We start from the raw sequence: 23,597 nt of genomic DNA, 5'->3' as shown, positions 1-23,597 counted from the left end.
CAGATTGTAAGGAAACAGATGTTATCCCTTGTATGAAGGTTTCGGTCTCTCTGCAGACCTCCAGAGATGAAATCTCAGAGAATGGAACCTAGCAAGCAACTTCATATACATTCATCATCCATACTATTTAAGTCACTAGGATGATTTAATTTGTAAACTCTTTAAAAAGCCATTCCTTATCATTTCCATACCAAAATCCTCTTCTAGAATTTCAGTTCAGCAACCACTGCCTTAAAAAACAAACAAACAAAAAAACCAACGCTTAACTCACTAGTCAGCACTTCTTAGTGCTTCATGTTCACCAGTAGTTCAGCTGATCCTTTCATTTTCTTTTTTCCTGATTTAACAATTGTTGGAGAGTGTCTTAGTTTGTTTTAATTCCTTACTCTACACATACATATGTAATATATAATATACATGTATTTGTATATTTGTATATGTATATTTTGTAGCCCTTGCCTTTCTCTAAACAACAAATCCCCTATGAAGACATATGAAGTTCTCTGTCACTTTACAATTGCTGAAAGATTTCATTCTTCTGTTGTAAGTAGAATTCTTAATTTGAAGATTTCTTTTAGTGGCTCTGGCTTGATAATTTCTTAACACATAATTCTTAAATGCACTACATGTGCTTGTATTTCACACAATTATAGTAGTACTAATTTCCCTTCCACATTTTAGATTTATACCAGATTGTACAAACTTAAACCTAGTTGCACTGTAGGAGTTTTAGGTCTTCTCTGCAGTGAAAGGTTTATTTCCCCCTTTTTCATTTAAATACTGTGCTACTAAAATCTCTCTCAGGAATATTATTGAAACCTTCTAGAACTGCTCAATTGAACAATCAGATCACTGAAATTTGAGACAATTGGTCTTCTTTGAATTTCAATAATGATGTGAGAAAACAGATTAAATATTCTAACTGCTAGTCAGTTGAGACATAAGATGTTCCCCCCCCCCCCCCCCCCCCCACAAACACGATGAGATTTATAGGTAAACATGCTTCAGCTAATATGTGACTTTACAGAGCTGTATGCACATGAATGCTACACTAAATGTAACAAACAAAAATGTCTAACAGATTAGAGTTGAAAACTAGCAACAGCACAGTAAATTGCACTAAAATAGTGCAAGATTTTCTCATCTAAGATAAATACAGCAAAACCCACAAAACTTTTCTTCATCCTTATTTTTGAGAGAAAAGTACTGAGATCAAACACTTCTAATTGCAGAAAAATTTATAGTTTGCACATTTGAAAGAATATTAGAAAGAAAATGAATCCTTTTATCTTAAATTCGAAGATAAAATTATGCAAAATTACATACAAGAAAGGAAAGCAAACAAAATAAAACCAGCACACAAAGATGAACATTGATAGTATCAGGAGTATGCTGAAGAATATAAACATTTACAACAAATGCATATCTTCAAACTGGTAAAATAAAATTGCATTGGTTATGGGTGAACAAATCCAGCTCTGAGAGAACAGATAAAACAGTGATAAAGGTAATGTTTTACAAAGTGAAACTTTATCAGAATGAACTAAAAAGATTTACTAGTCTTAACAGACTATTCTCTAGCAGAACTACGTAAAAGGAGTGACTGGTTAGCAGTTCCCAAGGACCTGAGGTGCATACATAACCATTTTGATCACAGTGGTTACTTAGATCCTTAAGTCTAACATAAAAACTCACATTAGTGTATGAGTAAGCATTAAGCACAGTTTTATAATTCCATAAAAATCCCTTATTTTTCAAGGAGGAAGGGAAAGGAAAGCAATCATGAGCTGTCCCCCATTGCTGAAGTCAAACCACGCCCTACATGAAAACATTTTCTACTTTCTTTTCCTTTATATGTCATAGGACTATAACAAAGATTTTACTCAAAACTAAGTTTCTATAGCAGTCTTTCACCTGCTTATAGAGTTAGAAGACTCTCTGTATCTTTAGCTCCAATCTTTGTCATTCTCATATAAGTCTACAAAACAAGCATATCTTTCTGCACTGATCTCCCAAGAGGTAGATAAAAGGTACGGTTCAGGGTATAAGTACTTAACTTTTGTTTCTCACAAAGCTTAAACATTCTTTAAACAAAATATATATGTATATTGCTAGTAATAGCAGGCATTCACCAACACGTCCACTGTGTTCATATTACAATCATTAATTTTCTTATTTCAGATTAATTCTAGAGATTTGTTTATTCAAAATAAAATTTTAAAAAAACAGAGTTAAGAAGAGCATTAACTGTACACTAGTTGGGAAAAACAAAAAACAAAAACCAAAAAACAAACAAACAAAAAAAACCACAACTACTTGCCTTGACAGTCTGATTAAGTACAGTCTGTCTTCAGTTGTTAAACTTAGGAATCTTTCAAAAAGAGTGTACTGAGCTATTTTATAGCATAACTGAATCCTCTGAGACATAGATGCATGTCATGCCAAGAGGAAAGTTGACTGCAAAAAGTTTGTGATTGTTAATATGATATAAAGAAAAAGAAGAATACATGGTGCAGCATAAGATTCAAAAAGCAAAAGAATATGAATAGATACATGGTGATGAATATAGGTTGAGATAAATTTTGAATTTTCTACATCATAGAAGAGCTTGATAAATTCTATCATATACATAACTTCTGGTATTGTTGGCACTTTTTTTTTTTTTTTTTTTAGCAAAACCAGATGAAATGTTTCTGTTTCCAGGAATTTTCTTTGAAAAAAATAAGCTGTGACTAACATTGCCTACATAAACAATGGTGCTAGTGACTACCATATGATCATATACAAACACTTAAAAGGTAATGTTTGTGCAAAGTAAAGAATGTTTCTGAATAGATAGAACCTTCTTCCTATAAAATAATTCATGGCTTTTGTTTTGAGTTTGATGGGCAGTGAGGGAGAGAATAATCATACTAAAAATTCTGCTGCTTCCTAACTGAATATAACTTAAACTTATTAAGCCATTCCTAAATTACACTAACTTGCATGTATACTATTCCAGAGAGCTAGTAATTCCACATATGTCTGGAGAATATATTTGATCTTAAATAATTAAACATTTTAAATCTCTTGTTGGAGAAAACAATATAACAAGGGGAAGGAAAGAATGACAATAGGCTTTTCTAAGACAAAGAAAACTAGTTATTGGACAAGGAAAATGTAAGGTTAATCAGAATTTTAAACACTAAAAATATTTAAGCATATAGATTTGGGGATTTGGGGATTTCATTCTTTTAAGTCAAACCCATACGTTTTCTAGCTATCTTGGGATTTGCTCCTGGTACGTCTGTCTTGAACCATCAGCATGGTTGTATGTCCATATACAATCAAAATCTGCATTATATAAATCCCAGTGCAGATTTTGAATATTTAATTCAGAAGAACGGCTGCCATCATCTGCATAATGAGTATCAGCCTATATAGTTAAAACCCCCAGTGCCTTTTTTTTAATATATCAGGAAAATGCAATCTGAACATCATTTCAGAGCTAAGGACAACGCATTCATATTATTAGCTTTAAGTTCAGCTGAAAGCCTTAAGCAATACAATTCTACAAAGCTGGCCATTATCCATTTTGGGGTTGGACTTTTGTTTTGTTTTGCTGTGATTTGCTTTTTTTTAATAAGCAAGATTATCTGGCAGATGATGCTATCACTGACTATTGTTGAAAAGAAATCACATTAGGATAGATTCTTAAACTAAGGAATTAATTCAAACTGAATTCAATGTGATATTGCCATGAGATCTGCCAACTTGTTGAATGACTATTAATTATAATGTAAAGGACACATAACGAATAAATGAATCACATTAGTAAACCAGACTGCAGTATGTCTAAAATATAATGTAACAATCTTTTAACAAAATCTGTAGACTGCTGCAATTTGAGGAAATTGTTGCTAATCGTGGAACAGGTGAAAAATAGTCTCATTAAAATAACTCTGGTTCTTCAAGATGCAGAAATGCTTAATCATGTTGTCGTTATGCATGCAAGGATCCTCAAACATTGTCCATTAGGGCTGTTCATACAACTAATAAATTCTTTATGCCTTCTCTTCCTTGAGTGTCCAACTATGAACAGAAATATGATGTGAATTCAGAACTGAAACAATAAAGTCTGACATGTACCAGACAATACTCATTATGACCAGATATTCTTCCTTCTAATTATGCAACTAGTTCAGAGAAGAGCACAAATAATTGATGTGTTGGTCTCAGCAGAACTAAGGCTTTGGATATGAGCTTTTCACAATTTTTCAGAATCCTGCTGCCATGATTGAATTAAATTTATTCAGAAGTTCATCTGTACTTGCCTGAAGATCATCTGTTTCTCTGGCTGAGTTGATAACAAACAAGACTTTTTTTTCCTTTTTTTTTAATCATACTTTTGATGAGAAGTAATAGAATTGCTGTAGTTATTATTTTAACACCAAACTAGGAAGGCAAGGGAGAAGTGTAGATCATGCGCCGCACAGAAACAAACAGCCAAACATACACTCACCACTGAAACTGCCACTATCCTTATTCCACTTATACTGCTAATGCACTGAAAGTGTAGTGTCTGCTGCACAATTTTTATGTTCTTACACAGAAGAACTAGTCTCATGTACACATCAAATACACACAAAGATTGCATTTGTGAACCAGATATGTACGGTATCATAGAAGACATACTTAAGTAACTAGAATAAATGCAAAAATAAAAAAATAGCATTCATCTGATAAATATGTACACTAAATTGTTTTGAAGAAATACCTAGAAAATCATATTTTTTCTGAAAAAAAGAAAAGCAGAAATAGTGAAAGAAAATGAAATAATAGCAAACAAGAAACTGAACACGAATTTCCCATAAAATATAACAAAGAAAAATTGTCTGCTATATTTCACATATTTTATCTTCAAAAACACCTCCCTATACTGACAGATTTCACTGTCCATTCAATGCCTTTCCTAATTTTTATCTACACAGACGCTATTTACTGCAACATTATCCTCTAAGAATGGAGATTCTCATGGAACATGCATAAATGTAGGTAAATAATTGAGGACTTGAGGGTTTTTCCTTTATAATATATTTTTCAATATTTTCATCTCTACCGTAGAGTACTCTGAAATCTACAACAAGGTAGTTTGAGAAACTTAGCTTCCCCATCACTTTCTCTTCACTAACGAGGGACTAGTTTGTCTTGTATCCATTCTTTCCCAGAAAGCCCTTGGCTCTCATAAAATTTCAGTACAAATCCATACAGCCTTTGAACATCAGCAGTGTCATGTATGATTATTTATTCAGCAATGAATTTGAAGATTGAGAATACAGTCTTACAATCATTATGATTAACCAAATTGTAAAGGGGCAAATGTAATTTATGTTTGAGTAAATATTACCTTGCTAAATACTACCTTGTGCTATTTTATCAGCCTTAGTAGTCAGATATCAAGCAGCCTGTTTTCCGAAAATGACTTTATGTTAAAGGTATCTTTTCATCCACTCTTTTAAATCTGTGTCTGTAAACTTTACCTCTGATTTTCTTCATTTTATGAAAAAAAAAGTATGGCTGGATGAGAGGAAGAAGATGGAACAGTTTTACCATGAGATCATACTAATCAGTGGAGTATAGCAACATGAGTTCTTAAAATAAGTAAAAGCTCAGAAGAAGGATAATAAAAGTTAAACCACACTGCTTTACTCATAGCACTTGATAAAGGTATATTCATATGCTGTATCATGAAAGGTATATATTTTTACATTATAATCTGAGAAAGAAATGGAACAGTTGCTTATTATAATTTTGTAGATTTATGCTGATGGCAACACATTGTGAAAGAGTTAACTAGTTGATTGATTTTCTACTGAAATCTGCATTTCATGTATAAAAACTGAAAAATATCCCTTACCTTAGTACCTGCATAGCTTTTGTGAATTCTCTTAGTCCTATCACACAAGATTGATGGATCTCATGATTCCATTTGTGTCCTAAATTGCTAAAAAATGGTCTCAACATCAAAAACACTATTTTTGGCCATTTCAAATGTATTTTTGTATATCCACAAATCAGAAAACTTTATAAATCTTTATTGTGCTTGGGGTAAGGTTTTTTTTTTTTTTTTCTGTTTTAGCTTGTGCACTCACTTTTCTAGAATGTAACCTTTCTTCCACCCAAAATAGATGAGTACAAACCATGTGGAATCTAGAATACTCATTAAAGAAGAGTTTTCATTTATGCCATTTCAACAATTAGGTTGAAATTAATCTTCAAATTCAGTGACAAAAAAATTTTCATCTAAATTACAATTCCAGATTTACCAAATGAATGAATAAATAAAAGATCCTACTTCAACTTTTAGTTCTTGCAGAAATATCCACAGTTCAGGTTTAATATCAGATTATAATTATAGTTTGGTTTCAAATCAACATGTTCTCAAATAACTTAAAGAGGACTTATCTATCACAGAACTAAATAATATTTGTTCTTGAGTTATGCTCAGGATTTCAGGAAACAAGTTTGACTCATCACTTTGACTAAGAAGTCCCTCCAAATGAAGAAACTCAAAATCAGAAGCATAACTGCAGCTCTTCACCGAATTGTTTTTTTGAAAATAATTGAATTATTTATATTGTTGAACTTAAGGAAAGATCTCTTCTTTTTTTCTTCCACCCACAATAAAGTTCCTCCTTTGTCAGTAAGCTTTTTTGCAATTCTGTTAGTCTGTACCTACGCTGCCGCATTGTTGCTTGTTGAATTACTGACCTCCCATGTGCCTGGATCATTATCAACAGCTGATCAATCCCCACTTCTCTTCCCTCCTAAAGCTCTAGGCAGAACTCAAAAACAGCAGTCAGAACAAGGCAAACAGGCAGCCTGCCTCTTATTTACGCCCAGCCGTTCCTCTTTCAGCAAAATACAGCATACAAATCCCCAACAAAATTAAATTAACAAAATATTATCCCAACCACACTCAAATCCTTTCATGCAGGTTTGTCTTACGTTGAGCACTCACTAGGTAGAATAATAATTATTATTTCAAAATTTTATTTCACTGCTCAGAAAAGATATGCTAACTGCAAATGAGAAATACAAATAGTCTCATTGGTTTAAGCATCTCCATCAAATATCTTGAAGAGAGCACACAAAAGTTCTTTTCAGATGGTTATAAAGTTAATTGCTATAGTCTGCATTTAACTGTTATCTATTACCTTAATCAGATTCTTTTCCCAAAAGTGCTTGAATATGATTTTAAGTACCTGTGTCTCAGTTATTCCATCTGGCACACCATGTACATTTTCATGTGCAAATCAAAGTTAAATCTGAATAATCTCAAAGTCCATATGATGAAAAAAAAAAAAGAAAATATCCACAGGGAATAAGGATCAATTAGACAAGGAAAAAACAAAGTTTGTGAGAATTGTTTGGCTTTCCTAAAAGAAAAAAAAAATCATTCAAAGGTAGAGCATACTCCTAAAAAAATCATGAAAGATAGAGCAGCTCAATATTGGTAAAATATGTTCCTTCCTCTTTCAGCACATAGAACTAATGCAGATTTTGCTTAAAATAATTTTTAGACCTTCTAAATGTTTTAGATCTTTATACTGGAAAGAATAATATTTAAACTTGTTTGTCATCATGACAACAAAGCTCAGAAAAATAAAATGGAATATTTAGATATACAATAGAACTTCCTTTTGTAAGAAAAGAATAAAGAGAAAATTGCTTGTTATTCTGGGATGTGCTTACCTTCAGTGCTATTAGGCTGTCATATAAAGAATCCAGTCTGCACAGTCTTCATATTTTCAGCTATTTATGTACAAATAATAGTTCTGCTTTGTTATCAAGAAAGTTGAAGAGAGAACAAATTTCTAAAATAGCTTCCTAAACCATCTGTGATTTGTGGTTGTAAACTCAACACAAGTAGTCCCACTGATATATGGGGAGAGATCTGGGGCAAATGAAAACTCTGAGTCACCACTTAACTGAATGAGAATACAATCTTCCAATTCTTCATTCCAGGTTACATCCTACAGCCAGAACAACTCATGGACTTCCTCTATCACATCAAGGTTAACCGTATTTCCAACCAAGGAAAAACACATTTTTCCCCCAAATGAAATCCATGAAAATGCTACATATAATTACTAAATTATCTCAATAGAGGAACTAAAGCACACCTTGTTGACAAGCCTTTGGCTTCAATTAACGCATCTTCAGATTAGAGGATATAGAATACAAATAATGACTCCAGAAAATGGCAGGTTCTACAAGAGAGACAAGTTTGGCCATTTCCAAAATCTGGTGGCATACCCATACAATACTAGCCATAAGGTAGGCATCACTGTATTTCTATTTCAGCCCAAGTAATGTTCCATCATTTAGCCATTATGAGTACGTTTTCCTTCTCCATTCCAAGGGAGTCATGGAATTCACTCATCAATTTCTGCTATCTGATTCTTCAAGATTAAAAACTTTACTATATATCCTGAATATAATTAGAACCTTTAGGAATATGCTCATTTTAATTGCTATAGTCTTATCACTAAAAATAACACTAATTTTTATAAAGATTTCCTCTAATTTTATTTAAATTAATATTTCAGGACTGCCATTATACTCTTCTAGATAAGCTTTTTCATTACATATTCTAGAAATATTGTTTTCAAGAATCGTATTTCCTACCTGAACATTGTACATCTTGCACCTAAATCTTGATTCATGTTCCTGTATGTTTTTTCTTAGTTCCAAGATGGGTTTTGAAAGCTTAACATATGCAATAAAATCATATTCACATATAGGAAACAGTTATTTGACTATAGCTCAACAATGATGCTGCCATAGGCAGTGAGGGCAATCACACAGCACACGTGGGACAAACAGGGGATCAAGCATAGACGGCACAGGTTCATGAAAGGCAGGTGCTGCTTGACCAGCCTCATCTCTCTCTACAACCAGATAAACCAGCTAGTGTATGTCAGAAAGGCTGCAGAAAGATGTTCTCTACCTAGCTTTAGTAAAGTTTTAAACTGTCTTCCATAATATTCTCCCTATGAAGCTGGCAGCTCATGGCTTAGACAGGTATACTCCTCACTAGGTAAAAAACTGTCTAGACAGCTGGACCTGGAGAGTGAACAGAATTAAATCCAGCTGGCAACTGTTTATGAGTGGCATTCTCCAGGACTAGCACTTCTAGCACTGGGCCCAGTTCTGTATAACATCTTTACTAATGATCTGGACAAGGGGATTGAGTGCATCCTCAGTAAGTTTGCAAGTTGAGGGAGGGGAAGTGTTCATCTGTCTGAGGGTAAGAAGGAGGGAAGTTTTATTATTGAGAAATAACCTGGGATCCTTTTACTTTTCTTAACTGTAGAAACTCTTCATCTATTCTTACACATTCTCTAATCACAAAATGGCAGCAACATGTTTTTTTACCCAGACTGTGTGTACCTTCATCTACTTATAAGGTTTTGGAGTACTTACACCATCATATTCTGAAATATTATCTTTGGTGAAGAATTCTGGATTCACTAGAGCTCATCACATTGCCTCTTCAGTAATGAGTCACATATCTATTCTTTGGAGATCTTCTTGCAAAAACAATAGCTCCAGGTATTACACATACTGAAGGGTTCATCATATGATTGCCTTTGATTTCTTGTTTTCCATCATTTGCTACCTGGCGAAGGAAAAGCAAATTTCAATTCTAACAGATTTCTCCATTTTGTCAGAAAGGTTAACTCATTTGAGGCATGAAAAGACATAAAACTTAGTTGTCTTTTTCCCCTGTAGACATCTTCTGAAGTGAAGATAACAGTCTAAAGCAGATTTTTTTTTAATAGCTTCTACAGATCTAATTTCCTGAGTGCATAATTTCAGTTTCTAAACTGTAGTTGTGTTTCTTTGAAAAAATAAAAATTATAACTGACTCAAAAATTACTCTGTAGAGCATACATGAAATGTAAAGCTCAAGTAAATTTGATAAAAAAGATGTTTACTAAATTTTATGAATTAAATTTTGAAATGACTTTACTGTGGCAGTCTAGGGCAAAACAATCAAAATGAATTAGGTATACTAGTCATTATTGTTTCCTCTGCATAATGAAACTGCTTTGCTAAGTAGCATTGCCCTTGTTTATATAGGCTTAAGTCTCAGTGAAACAGAAAAATTCAAACTTCAGACTGAGAATCAGACCATTAGTGGCAGGCTAAATCGTTTAAAGATGAATTACAAACCTTTTACATATATTGATGAGAAGCAGTTCTAGCTTGTTAAATATTCAAGATTCTGAAGAATTAAATTAATGTCAGAAAATAAGGGAAAAAAAAGAAATGTGGGGCAAAGGAGGACATTAGAAGATAAAGACGTAAGTAGAAAATCATGAAGAAAAGACTGACAATGAAGTGACCACCTAAATATGGAAAGATTGATCAGGACATGTGGAAGAGTATATATCTGTCAATAAATATCTGGGAGTCCCAGTCAAAGCCTGGGACTCTCAATATAGGGCGTGTATGGAGTTATTGGAGCAGATCAAGAGGAATGTCTCAAAAGTGACAAAAAGGTTGGAGACTGTCTCCTATGAAAAGAGTTTGAGGGAGCTGGGGTTGCTTAACTTGAAGAAGGACTCTGGAGAGACCTCATTGTGGCCTTCCAGTGTCTGTGAGAAGCTTATAAACAGGAGGAAGATAAATTTTTTATATGATCTGACAGTGATTGGACAAGGGTGGGGGCGGGGGGTGGCCTCAAACTTAAAGCATGGAGATTCAGGTTATTTGTTCAGCAGAAATTGTTTTATTCAGTGATGAAGAGCTGGCACATGGTACCCAAAGAACTTGTGGATACTCCATTCCTGGAGACATTCAAGATGAGGCTGGATGGGGCCCTGGTGGCCTGGATCTGGAGGCTGGCAACCCGCCTATGACAGCAGTGTTGGGACTAGAGACTTTTTAAATTCCTCTCCAATCTAAGCCATTCCATGATTATATGTTATAATTTACTCAAAGAAAGAATGTGAGGCAAGGGTAGGTAATAAGATCAAAATACTGAATTGGACATTGAATCATATCAAGGAATGCAGCAGAATCAGAAATTAATTGTAATGAAGAATGTTCACAGAGAATGAAGGAAGTTTTATCACAAAAAAATACAAATCTCGCTCTTATGTTCATATGAAGCAAAAATAAAAATAAAGGAATATAAAAACTAAAGTTATTATATGTTTATCATTATATCTTCATTCATATTATATCTTCAAATCTTTACATCAAAATTGATGTTACATCAGTTTCATAATGGTAACAGATACTTAAATGCAGACAGCAGATCACATTAAAAGATTTATCATTCTAGGAGATTTCATTTGACATTATATTTTTAATTAATTTTTGAAGATTAAAAACAAGAATTACAGATGACTAATCACTGTTCTTATCATTTATTAATTTACCGTTCAACAGTATACTCAAATCATCTTTTTTCAACCTGAAGAATTTTTAATCTTTTCTATGAAAGACAGATCAATCCTCTCACGAACTCTATAGCCTAATCTTTCTTATTAATTGCTCTTCCTTCTTTGACATGAATGCAAATAATCTACTTTTGATTTTTTCATTTGAGATTTCCTTACTCCCCTTAACATAAAGCTCTATTTGCACTTTTAATCACTGCTAACAGCAAGAAATTTTCTGGACTACAGTCTATAATGTTTACCGTATAAAACTACAATGTCAAATCTATATCTAAATGGGAAGACAACATTTGATTTTTCTTTAAATTTTTCTGTTTTCCTACTCAGATTCTGAACGAACGTAGGAAATAAAAATTTAGCTTCCTCATCATTACACAAATGTTCATACTACACATTTAAATGCTTTATGTTAAACAAAGTGTGTAAAAAAGGAAAAAACAGAACGTAAGCATTTTTAAAGTGCAAAGGATTTGTAAATAGGAAATATAATTTACTGTTTTGAAAAGTCTCTTAAATTATTTATAGATTATGTATTGTTCTGGATTTCACTGGGCTAGAGTTAATTATCTTCATAGTGTCTGGTATGATTGACTTTAGGAGAAAAACAACATTGATAACATGTCAGTGTTTTAAGTGCTGCTGAGCAGTGGCTGCACAGAGCCAAGGAAATTTCAGCTTCTCACACTGCCCTGTCAGAGGTGTGGGGAACTAGGAGGGCACAAGAAGCTGAAAGGTTATAGGACAGCTCACCAGAATTGGCCAAAAGGGATGTCCCATACCATATGACAGAAATAATGTGAAAAATATAAACTGTGGGGAACTGGCTGAGAGGGGCAGCTGAGGCTCAGAGACCAAATGGGCATCTGTTGGCAGGTGGTAAGAGTTATGCATTACTTGTTTTGTAAATGTATATACATATATGTACTTTACTGTTTTTGTTGTTTTCTTTTTTTTCTTTTCCCTTTCTTCTCTAATAAATAGTTTTTATCTCAGCCCATGATTTCTACCTTTTTTTTTTCTTTTTTTTTGGTTGTTTGGTTGTTTTTCTTTTCTTTTATTCTCTCCCCCATCTCACTGGGAATTGGCTGGAAGAGAGCAAACAGCTGCATGGTGTTGACCTGCCTGCCAGGTAAAACCACAACATGTGCCAAACTTAGTTTGCATCTGTTTCTCACTAAGTGTTGAGGGAAATGGGCAAGTTTTTTTCTAATGATCTATTCTTATCCTCAATTTTAAAGGTATCTCATCTGTGTTCATATACAGCAACGTAATAATTTAAATACTCTACTTAAAGCCTTTACAGAAATATAAAGTATACTTCAAACATTCACAAATTACCCCCTGCAGCCCCAACCCCAGTAATATACTTAACTTAAGAAAGAGCTACTGATTACAAAACATAATGGGTTGACCAAAAAGGTTGGGATTCTACTGTCAATATTACAAAAAAACTGAAGGCGTAACTCACAACTGTGAAAAAAAACACAATTTGGGATGGCCATAACACAGTTTTCTAATTAAAATTCAATAGGTATTTTATCTCTATCAAGATGAGTGATATGCACAGTCTTACACTGAAGACATTATTAAAAGAAGTCACATTACAGAAAGGTTTTCTTTCAGACTTTCCTGCATACTTAATGGAATATCCTAAATGCTTAAGTGCAAAGATACTGAGAACAATGGTAGAATGGTTATCAAACCATCTATACACTCTCACTGTCTTTCCCATCCTTAATAGCTACAGAAGCTACCTATCTCTTGCATAAGAGAAAATATACAAGGACTTAGTGATTTGGAATCACCTAAAAAATTACTAATAGAAGCCTAATTGCCTTTTTTCAGCAAGTTTGCCACTGCTTCCTTTTCCTATAAAAATAATAAAAAATATCTCTATTTCTTTTTAATTGAAAACTGACCAATATATTGTTTAAAGTATTCAAAAATTGTCTTGGAGAATTTCTCTTCAAATAAAAAATGTTTTGAGTTTTGAGTAAAATAGAAAGGCAGTAACTCCACAATAAGCATGGATTGGTCAATCTTTCTGACTGTACTTCTGATTAATGCTATCAGTTTGTTGCGGAGCATCTGCCATTCAAAAGACTGAAATCATATGTGAGCTACGATGCAACATCTATTTTATAACAGTTTTACTGAAACCTTGCTATGAAATGTTTCCTTGTTGTTTTGAGCCTTATGGCAGCATTTATGACACTTTCACTGTGTTGCTGGCTCAAATGGTCAAAATCCATTTTTCGTTCAAAGATACAGTATGTATAGTGTAAAAATAAAAACACTGAACATTAAACATAAGAGGATGAGATTTACAAGAATATCAAACAGCATCACAGGTCAAAACAACTTAAGACTACATGACTGATTTACTATAATCAACACACTTGAAAGACTTCTTCTCCGCGTGAGATCAGCTGAGGCTTTACCTGGTCAAGACAAGGCATGGCTAGTACTTTCTGAGTGAATTATTAATTATTTCCTCTTTTTTTTTTTTCTTTTTTTTTCCCAATATGGAAGTTCTGGGAAAACAAATTAGCCAACAGGCAGGAGAGCTCAGGAGCATCTGTCTCTAAGGATACAAGAATTGTATCTGCACTTATCTAACACCAGAGAAACTGTCAGCTGAAAGGAGTTCACATGAAGAGATACTTGTTCACCAATATCTGTAGCAGTCAAAAATGAGTTCTTCAATATTGCTGTAGACTCAGACTTAAAAAAAAACACACACAGAAATAGGGGATATCTAGACTCTAGCAGAAGAAAAGGTGGACTCAGATTTAACTCCACTTAAGGAACGTGTAAACTGTAAAAGAGCTAAATTCCATATATATTATACAGAGTATATATTAGTAAATGCCTCAAAGAATTAAGGACCAAAAACTTGAGCTATGTTTCAAAACGAGACAATAAAAGCCAGAAAGATCTGGGCAAAGGTTGGGAAAAGAAGGATGGAACAAAAGCCTTGTGAAATGGAGACAGATTCAAAAATTTTGCAAACCAGTGGCTTCCGTTTTGAGAAGCTGTGACCAAAGTCTTGACTCTGGAATACGCTTCATTCACTGATTACAGGACATATATTTAAGAATACTCTCTATTGTATCAGTCCAATCTGTGTCTGAATGTAACTCACAAACATAGAGAACAGAAGATTGATACAACAGACAAGGATAAAGTATATATATACTTGAATATTGAAGGAAGTATGTAGATACTACTTAGTTAAAAGTAAATTTTCTCAAATCAACTGAAAGGCATAAAAATAGCTGAAGCAATACTGCAAGCTGTGAAAACTGTCTTAAATCTGTTAACAGGTAAGCTTTAGATAAAACAGAGGTGAAAGACAAATATTTACAGTATCATTGCAGATGGAGAAAAGACTAAAAGAAACAACAAACCAGGCAGCTTAAAAAATAAAAATAAAAATAAAACTCCTAGGGAAGTAGTGAAGTAATAAAACTTCATATTTTGAGAGGAAATGGATGCAGTATATTTCAAATAAGACTTTGATCCTATCTTATGAAAGTCTCACATTAACTTTACAGTGATATACTTTAGATGCAAATTCTTAAAAATTTACACAGGAATTTCAAAAACACTCAAAAATATTTATCAGTGTTCTCTGATCACCTTGAGGGTAGTATCCAGTACAGTTCTGACCACAGAGGTCTGATCATTGGATATGTTATGGTCTATTCCAAAAACTTTATAATTGTCTCTGTTTTATAGATGGAAGCTTAAGAAACAGGATTGCCCAAGAGAAAATTGAGATGTCATAAGAATTCCAGATGCGAATTGCAGTCTGTCACAGAAGCTTTAGAGGATCATCTTCAGAGCAGACTTGTTGAAATAAGTCATTTGAGATACCTACTACGTCATCTTAAGTTAGTAATACAGCTTACTTTCAGCAAAAGCTTTCACACTACCTCACATAACACAGCAAATTTTAGCTAATTTTCAAAAATTAAGTAGTAAAACACATTACGAGATTGGAAAAAGTTCCAAGGTTCTTTGTTTGTTTCTATATCTGCAGAATTATACTGTAATTATATCATATATTTTCATGGCAACATAAAAATCACCACTGCAACATCTTTCAGAGAAATTCAGCTGCCATTTTACAATTTGTACAAGGGCTCATTTCCCTAAAAAGTAAAGTTTAGCAGAAGTCTTAGGTTTCCAAATGCAAGATGGTTTTGGATAAATTGTTATATAATATCAGTGGTAAGATAATGATTAGAAAACTCCTTGCAAACATGGCATTTTGGAACTATCACCTGGCTCCATTTACCTAATATACAGATTGATTAATCTCAAGTGTAAGGATGAGCAAACATAATAAAAGTAATACTGAGTGTTCAAGATTGGAGAGGAGAGAAACAAGAGAAAGAAAATTGAATGTCAATACTGGTTCATCAAATCTTGCAAAATTTCTGTGGTACACTTTCACGGCATGTAGTAACTATTTAAAAGCCTTTTAATGAGATTTAAAGCAGCATACTGAATCAGTTAGTAGTTCTCCAAAATACTTCTTTATGTTTCACTGAGATTTACATAAAATGAGATGTATACAATAGTTTCTCTGCTTTTTTTGCTCTGATATTCTATCTACAGATACAGCTAAATTGAAATGCATTTTAAAAAGTCAGTCAAATAATATCTAATATTATCTCATTTATTTTAACTCTAAGAAATACATTTTTCTAGGTTAATTTACTAACACCACACATGGTTTCAAGTGCTTTATTTCTATATTTAATTCACAGGTAAAAAAAATTTTTCCTTCGGAGTCCTAAATTTCCAAAGACACAACTTAGTAGTTACTAAACTTAGTTCTCAGAAGTAAGGTTTTATAAATACTTATCTCCCCCTCCAGGTTAAACTACACATCTGGGAAGAGCTGAGGGATTTAGGTTACCGTGGAAAGCCAAATTAAGTTCATGAATTATGTTTGTTCTATCTAATGTAGCATCATTTTTTTTCTTTCAAATCCAGAGCATTAGTTCTAATTTCTCAAATAAGTGAATTATTGTGATGATCAAAACCACGCAAACATTAGATTAATTTATTTTCACTGTCCTGAATAAGTTGTCTACATCCATTACAGTAATTTATCCTCAGAATTATTGGACTTACTCAATTCTTACTGAATTGCCAGACTTCCTCTCATTAAATAAAAAGATTATACCAGTAAATAGATTATGTGAATTCTAGGTTTACTGCTAACAAACGTAAGGAAGTTTTTAGTACTTTAAGGATTACTTACATTTGTCATCCATTCATTTCAAAATGTGTATTTTTTGAATGGGTATAATTATGAATTACGAATAATTTTTTTCTTCTAAACTGGGAAACATTTTTCCTGTGTAAAACAAAATTTATGTTCCTACTTACTGTCAAAATAAACAGTAGGGATTTCTAATATCTCTTGTTTTAATTATTTCATAAAATCTGAATTTTTATCGATAAGTACAATATTGGAAAACTCACCCACACTTAAGCTTAATAAAATATTTCATTTGGAAGACAGAAGTGTTTATTTTTCAAATCAGATCAACCTTGTGGAGAAAAGGTTCATTTTAAAGAAAAGAGGAAAACATTCCTTATTTACTTCAACCTTTTTTTTTTTTTTTTTTTACGTATATGCTCACTTTTTCATTTTAGCCAAGTGACTACAAATGTATTCTGATATGGATAAAATGCAGTTCAGTTTCACAGTCTCACAATCTTCATTTCTAAGAAGTAATATTGCTCTGGATTTTTATTTTAACTCTCAAAAAGTTCAAGAAAATAGAGTGCTATGGTCAATACAGTAAGAGAATGTGCACACAGTATAAAGCTATATATCATGCATATATTAAAATTAAATTTTATATTGCAAAATTATAGCACTAGGGCAAGATGAGATATGTGGAGGTTTACATTTCACTTGCTCCTAATGGATGGCAATCACCAAGATGATTAATGGGATACAACATAAGACGTGTAAGTAATCCTTGAGATTGCTGGAATTGCTTGGCCAGAAGAAGGAAAGGTTAATGAGGATCTTACTGCTCACTTCAACTATTCAATGTGTGGTTGTAGAGATGCTGAATTGAGCATTTTGTAGGAGGTCCACAACAACAACAACAAAAAAGTCAGCAGGTACAAGCTGCAACAAGGGAAATTGCAGCTAGATATTTGGAAAGAAAAAAATCATATTCGTGTCTACATGTTTTTTCCTCATATTTTCTGACTGTTCCACATATTTCTGCTTTCTCACCAAAACCCCATGAGTGAAACAACCTCACCAGCTATATCAAAACTGCCAATGAAACAGTAAAGATGTAATTCCTTACCTGGGACGCTGATCAGGAAATTGTGATTACTGATTATGGGTAAACAGCAATTCCATGTGTGTTTCTGACTCAGCTTGTCATGTGTTCTGAGATCCTGCACAGAAGTGAATTACCTGCAAAATTTCAAAAAATGTGCTAATTTTAGAAAGTTTTTCAAACTATACCGGGGCCCCCTATAAAAGAGGATAAAAAGAAACACAAAGCCAGGAAAATCTGCTTTTAATTATGCAGAAATATCAAATCATTTGGAAATGCAGAAACATAACACTGCAGTATGAAGTTTGTAAGAAATTTGAGGCAATGTTTCTGAACTAAAAATCATGATTTCTCATGCTGGTTTTAATATTACACTTCATAAATTATATCAGAAACAATACTTACATGCATATGCATCTTTACAGAGTTACATGTTATATTGCAAAGATCCCTCATCTTCCATAAAGAATTAATATGACAGATAAGTTTATAGATATTCCTGTTAGAAAGTCAACTTTGCAGTTACAACATTAAGTAAAATGTTAGGGTTTTTTTTTTTTTTAATTTAATCTGTATGGTCTAGTGGTCAAAAAGTGAGATTTCTTTAACATAACAGGTCACATTAATATAACATGATTAGAGAAGCTGTCATGTGGAAATGTTATGAAAATTATTTGTAAATGTGAAAGCCTCGGGAGCAAGACTGTATTAACAGCTTCTATTACAAAGGCATCCTCAATAATTTACCACACTCAAGGTTGAGTTTGATAGAAATTTTTTCTGATGCAACTAATTTGGAAGTAAATGCAGACAGCACCATCTTCTGGATGGAATGATGAATTTACAACAGTAAAAGCAAAGCGCTGAGGTTCTGTTTAACAAACATATATACATATATGCAACTGGCTTAGCAAATTGTTTTGTGAGCAGAGTAACATCAGACACAGTTTCAAATAGACTCACGCACTTGTACTGTGTGTCCCAGTACATTCCAACATTGCTAGATCCCCCTGTGTCACTAGTGCCTCCTTTCCTCTGCAGTTGTACAAAGCACGCTTCATAGAAGTTCCTTCCAATAAAGTTTTCTTTTCACTGGACAAGAGCTGCTCACACATCCTCACAGACAGAAAAGATACAGAGAGTTTAACAGTAAATTCAGGTTAACGGAAATATCTTACATTAGTGGTCCAAAAACAATAGGCATAAAGCAGATAAACTGTACCCAGTTAAAAAGTAAAGCTGATAATACCAACTAATAGATTTGCAGAAAAGGACCTAGAGTGTAGGACAACAAGCTGACGAGACAGTAACAGGTCCTTGCAGTTAAGGTGGCCAAATCCATCATGGACTGCACTGGGTGGGCTGCTGCTAGCAGGCCAAAGTAGGTGAACCTTTCTGTCTCCTCAGTCTTAATCAGACATATCTGGAATCCTGGGCACATAGCCAGCTTTCTGTCTTTCACACGTCCAGTTCTCTTCCCTATCCCACTGGAGTAAGAAGCAAGTGATTGAGCAGGAAGCCTAGCTGCTAGATGAGACCAGTCCAAAACAGACAATCTACAGAAGTGCCTTCCATCCTCACTTTTAATGTAATTAGCAAGTATCACACATACAGTGTTGACTTAACAGGATTTCTTCTTCAACATAGTGTGTAATACTATACTGACTTTTGATCTCTAAAAGGGAAAATTGGTACTCCATGCATCTTTTCATCTCTGGCACCATTTTCTAGACCTACAATTTAAAGATGAAACAAAGGTGAATATAATTCCTCCTGACCAAATGTTGAAAATGTAAGATTTGCTTAATATGGCAGCATGATACACATAGTCCTAGCCTTTGACTCCAAAGCCACACTGTCTGTAGCTCAAACAGCACTTGTCTTTCTAGCACAGGTTCACAGACACATATACTCTCTACTTCTCTCTAAAATGTCTATATTGTAATATCAGATATGAATTTTTCAATTCAAAATAGATTTAAAGCTTGAAATTTCAATATGATTCCCTTCAGATCCCCTCACAAAAAATGGTTGTATCCAACAGGATGACAGTACTACCACTGTGTTATTGTTATGTGTTCTTGTTCTGTTGAATTATGAACACGAAGTTGGCTATGAGGTAGTTTCAGATCTATCTTCTCCATTAGAGGTCAGCAGAAGACTATATACATCTATATAAGATGTGAACAATTCCCATGTCTCTTTTTAGAGACATTTTAGGCTATTTTTAGAGATTTTAGGCTATTTCACCAGCAAATTTTAATTTGACATTCTGGGTCACAAAAACATGTCTAAAAAATCATAATTGTGTATCTCATAAGGAAGAATATTCATTATTGTAGACAAATTTAGATCATTTAAAAATGGTAGAATTTGAGAAATTATTCCATGAAGACTGGCAGCAACATGAACAGATGGATTCATGCAGAGTAGATAGGCCTACAAATTCCTTTTATGCAAAGTGTAGTGGAACACTCACAGTTTTATGGCCTCTTCCTATCTTTTTTTTTTCCCCATGGGCAAGAGCTAGCAGTTGAGAGAGGCTGTTAGTCACTTAATGTCTCTCCTCATGTTTTTAGTATTACTGAAAAGTCTTCCTTACCTAGAAGAGCTTCTAGATTTAATGTCTGCAGAAGTGTAGAAATGGAGAATTTTTGAAGCACCCTTTTCTAAAGAGCATAATACCTCATTTTCCATAGAACATTTACTAAGCCAAACCTGAAATTAACTGCAGCCATTAAGAAAACTTCTAACATATCCAATTTGCAAACATACATTTAGGATTATGAGGTGTGAGTTTTTTTTATTGTTTCTGGGTTTTTTTTTGTTTGTTTGTGTGTGTTTGTATCACGAGCAATTTCTTGTTATTTAACCTGGCAAGTAGCTCAGCACCGCACAGTCATTCGCTAAATCTCCTCCTTCCCAGTGGGATGACAGGGATGAATCAGGAAAAAAAGAACTTGTGGTTTGAGATAAAAACTATTTACTAAGACAGACAAAATGAAACGGATAATAGTTATGACTGTACATATAGATTTGAATGTATATAGCAGTAGCCCACCACTCCCTGACGGATGTTCAGCTAGCTCCTTGAGCAGCAGAAGAAAGCAAGATAAACTCTCACCCCCTTCAAAACTCCTTTACATCATGTCATATAGCATGAAATCTCCCTTTGGCCAACTGGAGTCAGATGGCCTAATTCAATTCCCTCTCAACTTCTTGGGCACTTTGCAATAAATGCTCTTGACTCTATATAAGACTGCTTAGCAACAACTGACAACATTGTTTTTCTCCTAAAACCAAAAACATAGCATCATACCAGACACTACAAAGAAACCAACTCTGTCCCAGCTGAAATTAAGATACTACTGTCATGGAAATTAAATAATGTTTTTACTCCTGAACTTCAGCTTAGACACTATTTTGACCAGAAGAGAGGAATATTTCTGGATCTGTTGCAACTCAATTTTGTGGAAGAACATTGGAATTATTATGAATAATCATTACAAATTGATTACAAAATCACACCTCCTATCAGGTCAGATAACTTGAGAACTCTTCTCAAGTTCTATTTTCATATTAACCAAGTATTAAAAAAAAAAAAAGGAAAATGGAAATTTTAAAAACTTTCCAGTGAAAGTAACTTTTCTTGTACTCTAAATGTTAATTTGAGATGCCATGATACAAAGCCAAAGAGAAACAAGACTCAGGGTGGGGGGAAGGGAATTCACAGAGTTTCTTGCTCCTGTATTGGAAGGAGCAGAATGTTGATATCTTCTTCCTCCTAAGAATTAGGCCAAGTTGTATTGCTATACATTTTCTCAGCATGGCACACATCACCAATGGTACTGCACAGCCCAAGCTCACCTGAGGGAGTGGAAAGTCACTCCCTCCCAAGTAGATAGGAAGGTCAGTGTCACCCAGACTCGGATCAGGTTCAGCTCTCAGATCTTGAACCCTCAGGGCAACTCAGAGTTTCTACTAATGGCTGTAACTTTATAGTTACAGATTATGCACAGAGATCCCACACTTACGTTCTGTTCTGGAAGGAAAATACTACAGTCTCAGTATGTCTTAACCTGACAGGAGCCCTGCTCTTAGTGACATGAAGACATTGTATACTATGTCCTTCCCTACTTTTTTCTGCCGCTTACCCCAAAATATGGCAATTTGAATGCATCTGAAAACTCAGACAAAGAAATTCTGAGGGACTGCAACTTTACTGTAAAGTGAAAGCCTGTGCAAGGGAAAACCAAACTACAACACTCAGCTTTCCCTGAGAGAGGTAATTGCATATACACATTCAGTTGTCAAATTCTCCTCTCTTCTATCAAGAAAAAAAAATATTTATACGCACACAGAGACACATATGTACGAAGAGCAACTGATAATAAGCTTTCGTTTTTCTGATAAAGCAGAAAGTACATGCTTTCTTGTCAGCAGATTTGTTTCCAGTGAAGACCTATCTTTACAGCATAATTTACAACAATAATAAATATATCTTCTGAGAGAAAATAATAACAGCTAACAGGAAAACATGGGAAGAACCAAATTTAAACTGTATAGTCTGACTAATGCAGACTAAAATCAGTGCTGGAAAACACATATATTCCATGAGATAAATGTGAGGATGTAATTGCTCTGTTTGTGAAATCTAAGACCAAAGAAAATAGCCTTTTTATATCCATTTCATTTGCCTTGTGAAACACGTGAAATATTCATATAGTATAATTCTATGGCAGATCACATTCTATCATCCTGCCTTATTGCTAAGCTTATACTGTCTCAAACATATTTTAGCTGAATGCTAAAATAATTCCTATTAGAAATAAGAAAACAAACAACTCCCTGCAAATCTTTTTCCTTAACTCATTAAATATGGGGAAATCCTAAGCAAACAAATGATGGAAAGCACACCAAGGGTAGTAGTAGTTTTCTTCTAAAGTAATCTGATGTACTAATCAGCTGTATTTTTGAAAAGCCTAAGAAAATTTGTAACAAGACTGGACTGCCTTATCAGTTTATAAATCTGCATTGACAAAATGAAAGTGATGTGTCTGCAGAAACATCAGTGATTAGAAAGGATTCACTGCCGAGGACCGTGTTTTGACAGAACAAGCATGTGTTTTATATGCATTTCCACCATGGTTTCTCATTTATTTCTCATTGATGTTTTTTTCACATGGTGAGAAAAATCAGACTGTTGTATAAATAACAACAGAAGAGAACAAAGAATAGAACAGAACAGCTGGAAGGAACCTTCAAAGATCATCTAGTCCAACCTCCTGACCACTTCAGGGCAGAGCCTAAGATTTATCAGTTGTTTAGGAACTTAAAAAACTTATGAAATGCAGCATTACTACATACCTATGAAAGTTTTATTTTAGCCCTGATTTTAAAAAGTATGTTTCTCAAATCAACATAAGAAGGCAACATTGATCACCTACAGCAAATGCATGTGTTAAAATATCATCAGTGTACGTATTACTCCATGTTCCCTCAGTCTTTTTCCATGCATCCATCTTGGTTATCTCACAGGAAAAATGAAATCCAAATGCCAACTTTTTTTTTTAGGTTGAGGGAGTCCTATTATTAAAAAAGATTCCTTTTCTTGAGTAATTTACTCAGCATTTCTCACTAATTGTATTACAAAGACCACTATCATCATATTTCATTTCCACTGGCAGTACTGTAAGTCACAGACAAGCTTGACTGCCTGGTAGAAATATTTTTCTAGTTAGATGAGACTTGCTGGAGTCTAAAAAAGATACCTGACCTTTTCTATAATTCTGTGGTTGTATTAGGTGCTAAAATA

Source organism: Tetrao urogallus (genome assembly GCF_951394365.1).
Source record: "Tetrao urogallus genome assembly, chromosome: 3".
Lineage (NCBI taxonomy): Eukaryota > Metazoa > Chordata > Aves > Galliformes > Phasianidae > Tetrao > Tetrao urogallus.
The sequence above is the reverse complement of the archived record's forward strand: the minus strand, read 5'-3'. Positions refer to the sequence as shown.